Genomic DNA, 5564 nt, shown 5'->3' with positions numbered 1-5564 from the left:
AAGCACTCGGAGATTCTGGGATGAAAGGCACTATATAATGATAATAATTTGCATCGACAAGGTACCTTTCTTCAGTGGAATTCCAAGCACTTTACAAACATTAATTAATCCTCATAACACCCTGGCAAGGCAGGTAAGTTTTCCCAGGATACACTAAACAAATCCACCATGTTATGAGGGGGAGGGAGGCTACTGCTATGAACTCATTTTATTATTTATTCTTAGCGGGAACTTCCAGAAAGGCTGATGTGGACCTTGCTTCCCATTAGTCCAAATGATCTGCCATTCACTTTTGATTACCCACAAATATAGTATTCTGCTGGAGTGCTAATCATTCTGCTTAGGGGACACGTGTCCTGAGCAAAGCAAGTCATAAACAGCTGTCATTCCAATGGATATTAATGCCTATTGTCTCCCATTCTGGAACTCTGTGCCTCCCCTAAGCAAAGAGAATGGCAGGGGAGCGGGTGACATCTGTTTCAAAGACAGTCTGCAGCCATACTGGAAAGAATGCACCTGGCTTCTGCTTTCAAACCCTTGTAACCAGTGGCTTCCTAGCCTTTCTTTGTCACCAACAGATTTCATATTTTACATCCTGGATTTTCATCTCCATGCAGCATGGAGGTGTGGAGTTGAGGGGGTGGGTGGTTCCGGGCTGCATACAAACAGGGCAACCAGCATTTCCAGCATGTGAGTCTGTTATAAATCAGCAGTGCAAAAGCAGCTCCAGTGTCAGAACCCTAACAGCTCCCCCAAACATCAGCCATTCCACAACTTAAATAAACCTAAAGGGGAAAAACGATCCTCTAGCTAGACAAATGACTTCAGCATGCTGAGTGGTCGACTTGTCAGTCTCTCCGATTTTACCTCTGTTCCTATATCCTGGCTTTAATTCTGCACACACTCATTGATTGCAGCTTTCCAGATTGAAAAGAAAAAGAGCAAAGAAACTTGCTTGCTGTCATTTCCCATAGGCACCCACACTTCAAGACGGTTGTCTCTCAGCCATCCTCCTGGGCTGCAAGAGTGTAGGGCCAATGAATCAACCTGTCATCCAGGGTGATGTAAGTGAGATCCCCTGACAAGGGATGGGAGGGTTCTTTCATGGCTGCCCTCTGATCAACGGGAGGGAACATGGCCCCCTGGACTGGCATTTGATTTTGACCGAGGGCAATTGCTGACACCACTCCAGCACAGTCTTCGAGTGAGTCACCCCACGTCTCTAGCCTCAGTTTCCTCCTCGGTGTGAAATGAGGGGATTGGAACATATCATTTACTAAGGTCCCTTTTAGCTCTAATACCCTATGGTGAGTTGACTTGATAAAAATCTCCCCACGTGCTCCTCTCTGTAAAGCCTCCCTCCCAGCTTGTTTTGTAAGGGGCACAAGTGTGCATAGATACAGATCTTCTCTGATCTCAAGATGGTCAAAGTGTCTCAGAAGGTCTTCCCGCCTCATTTACTCTGGGATGCTCTACAAATATTCTTATTTTTTCTGTGTGCCATGTCATGAAAAAGGTTGGAAAATACTGCTCTACTGATTAGTCCCCAATGAAGAAACTGAGGCAAGGAATACTTGAGTAACTTGCCCATCACTATGTAGTGAGTCATAGATGTGAGCAGATGTGAGTCTCATTGATTCCAAAGATTGAGTTCTTAACTGCTACTCTTGGCATTCCCAAGCCTGGCTGCCCATTAATACAACTGGAGGAGCTTTAACAAAAATACTCATACTTGGCTCCAGAGATTCTGACTTCACTAATTGGAGGCAGGATTTGGGCATTCATATTCCCTCTGGACTCCCCAAGTGATTTGAACATGCAGTCAGCCCTGAGAAACAATGAGGAAGGGGAGACGGGGCAGGCGATACAGTGCTGCTCCCAGTGAGGGAGCAACCTCCAGGCCCTCCAACCAGATGGTGACCTCAGAAGAGGCAAAAGGGGAGGCCCAGAGCCCGGCTTCATAAGGAGGGAGATACTGCCCACAGCTCTGCTCTAACAGCCAGACTCAGATGCCCACTACTGCCTGGAGGGAGGCCAGTTCTGCCTTCCAGTTGTGGTGTCCACCAGCCCCATCTAGCAGGAGCTAGGAAAGTTACAACCCTCCCGACAAGATAGGTGTCTTATTCTGTTTTCTGTTGCTTATAACAGAATACCTGAAACCAGATAATTCATAAGGAAGAGGAACTTATTTCTTACAGTTATGGAGGCTGAGAAGTTTAAGGTCGAGGAGCTGCATCTGGTAAGGGCCTTTTGCTGATGGGGACTGTCTGTACAGTCCCAAGGCAGCACAGGGCATCACATGGTAAGGGGACTGAACATGCTGGCTCAGATTTCTATCCCTCTTCTTATAAAGCCACCAGTCTCACTCCCATGATAATACATCAATTCATTAACCCATCAATCCATGAATGAATTAATAGATCCTCTTACATGCCCCACCTCTTAATACTGCCACATTGGAGATAAAATGCCAACATAAGTCTTAGAAAGGACAAACATTCAAACCACAGCAGTGGGTTCTATCATCTCCATTTTGGAGGCAAAACAACAGGCCCATGTGGTAAAGAGACTGGCACAATTCATACAGCTAGGAATTAAGTAAAAGAGCTAAGCCTTAAATCAGGCTTGTTGGCTCCAACTCCAGTGCCTTTATTTCTGAAACTCAGCATGGTGGATTGCAATGAGCATAGGCTTGAAGTTCCTCCTGTCAGTATTTGTATGACCTTGGATAAGGCACTTGAGGTTATAGTAGATTACATGAAGTAATATAGCTGAAAGTGTCCACCACATGGAGTAATAATAACAGGTGCTCAATAAATGTGCTAGGCACGGTGGAGCAGAAGTAGGGGAGATAAAACAAGAAAGAATAACACTGAGTCTTGGCCTTTACGAAGTTAAGTGTTTTGAGAAGCAAGATAATATAGCTTAGGCTTGTGGACTCGGGAGCCATACTACCTACGTTTGAAGACTGGCTGTTCCTCTTTCTAGCTGTATCCCTTTGGGAAGGTTACTTACCCTCTCAGAGTCTCAGTTTTCTCATCTGAAAAATGGGCATAATGTCATTCAAAGAATTATTATGAAGGACTAAATGACTGAATGCATGTAAATACTTTGGACAGTGCCTGATACACAGAAGGCTCTCCATAAATGTTAGATAACAGTCAACAGAAACAGTGGAAGACCTGGCACAAAGCAAAAATGAAACTTTTCAAGGAACTAATACATTCCTTAGATGTGTTCTAAAGAACACATTTTTTACTGGAAAATGCAGGTACAATCTGTGACCAGAGGCAAATGATCTCATTGCTAGTTGATCATGAAAAAGACCAGAGGATGGTACTAAATATTTCTTTTAAAAATTACAGTCTTTCTTTGCTTCTTTTCTCCATCTGGGTTATGGCTCTCTCTGGGCATCTTGCTGCGAAGTCAGCGCCTCTGAGCTTTTCATGTTCCAACAGAGAAAGTCTTTTGTATTAAGCATCGTATTAGTTTCCTGTTGCTACTATAGTGAATTAGCACAAACTTAGTAGTTTTCACCAATATAAATTTATTATCTTCCAGCTCTGGATGTCAGAAGTCTAAAAGCAAAGTATTGTTAGAATTGCATTCCTTCTGGAGGCTTTAGAGGGAAAATCTGTTCCCTTGCTTTCACCAGCTTCTAAAGTCTGCCTGCTTTCTTTGGCTCATGGTCCCTTCTTCCATCTTCAAAGCCAGCAGTGTGGCATCTTCTCTCCTTTCTGACCTTCTGCCTCCATCCATCTCCAGTTTCACAACTTAATCACATCTGCAAAAATCCCTTTTGCCTTTTAAGGTAACATATTCACAGAATTTGGAGATTAGGACAAGGGCATCTTTGGGGGATATTATTCTGCCTATCACAAGCATCTATAAGTCAAACACATCTTTCTCTTCCTAATCTGGATGGCCTTGTTTAGAATAATTAGCACAAGTTACTGTGCAAATTCTGCATGCACCATGGATTAGGAGGGGTGCCAATGGTGACAGGGAGTGAAAACCCTGACTGATCACACAGCCATATCATCATTGCTATGGGAATTCTGGTTGGGGCAGTAAGTAAGAGAAGGCTGTTTGCTGGGACTAAACATTTAAAAATATCTTGAGAAATAGGTTTTATTTACTCATTAAAATAGTTTTATAGAACTTCATGTATGCTAGGCATGGCTCTAAGTGCTTCATAACTAGTCATTCAATCCTTCTATTGGCACCATGAAGTACATTATTATCCTCATTTTACACATGAGGAAACTGAGTCACAGTCACAGTTAAGAGCTGTTCTTAAGGTCATGCAACTAGAAATGGTGGATCTTCGTAATCTCAGAAGATGTCGGGCAGCAGCACCCCTGGCTCCAGGCTACCCTCACTCTGCAACAGGGCTCCAGGGGTCCTGGAGTCCACGATTCCCACAGTGTCCTGGCAGAAAGGCTTTTTGTTAGATGGTGCAGTGTGAACAGGGGAGAAGTAGTTTTTACCTAGTGGAGTGTCTTTATCTCACCTCTGGAAAGAATAGGGGCCCCAGGAAAGAAAGGAAGAGATGCTTTTCAGAGCCCACAGGCTGGAGCCGGTTTAAAACAATTTTTTTTTTTTTAAGAGAAGGAGCCTTGCTCTGTCACCCAAGCTGGAGTGCAGTAGTGTAGTCATAACTCACCACAGCCTCAAACTTTTGGGTTCAAGTGATGCTCCCATTCGTCAGCCTCCTAAGTAGCTGGGACTACAGGTACCTGCCACCATGCCCAGCTAACTTTTGTTCAACAATTTTTTTGTTTTTGTTTTTGTTTTTGTTTTTGTAGAGACAAGGTCTCACTATGTTGCCCAGGTTGGTCTTGAACTTCCAACCTCAAGCCATCCTCTGATTTCAGTCTCCCAAAGTGCTGAGATTACTGGCGTGAGCCACCACTCCAGGCCCTGAACAGGCTTTAATGATTATCCTGATCATAAAGGTTTCCCAAACTTCTAACTTGGCCTAGGGTTCCAAGGGCTTTGCCTGAATCTTCAAGCAAGACAATTTCTTTCAAGTCTCAAGTCCTAGCTTAAAAATTCATAAAACGTTTTGTATTCTAAACCCATACTGTCTTTGTTAATAAACTATTTTTCCAAACAATAAATCCTTGAATAAAATTATCAGAACATTGTGCCATGTATATCTAGTGATTTTAGTACCCAGACCCATCTCTGAACGGCACACCAACACCTATTTAAGGAGTATGAACTCTAGCCCTGCTCATTCGTAAGTCTAGGCTCCAAACTTCTCAGATGGTGGTTTGGACCTGGCCTGGACACTCCATGGAGAAGCAGAAAGAAACTGAATGGTAGCTCATGAAATGCATGAGACAGCTGGAGCGGCTTTCTGTCTCTGTCATCCCAAGTCAGTGTGAGGTCCCAACCATTCAGTAAAACCCCCTGGGTCTCAGTAACCAGCTGTCAAGTTAACCTATAGTCAACATTTGTAGGGACAAGAAAGTCCAGTCCTCAAAAGGCTGTGCACATGGAAGAGCCCAGTTGTCAACCTATGACTTTTAAGGGCTGAGTTCTTGCTCTTGCCTCTA

This window comes from Rhinopithecus roxellana, chromosome 14, assembly GCF_007565055.1.
Source record: "Rhinopithecus roxellana isolate Shanxi Qingling chromosome 14, ASM756505v1, whole genome shotgun sequence".
NCBI lineage: Eukaryota > Metazoa > Chordata > Mammalia > Primates > Cercopithecidae > Rhinopithecus > Rhinopithecus roxellana.
Note: the sequence above shows the minus strand (reverse complement) of the source record.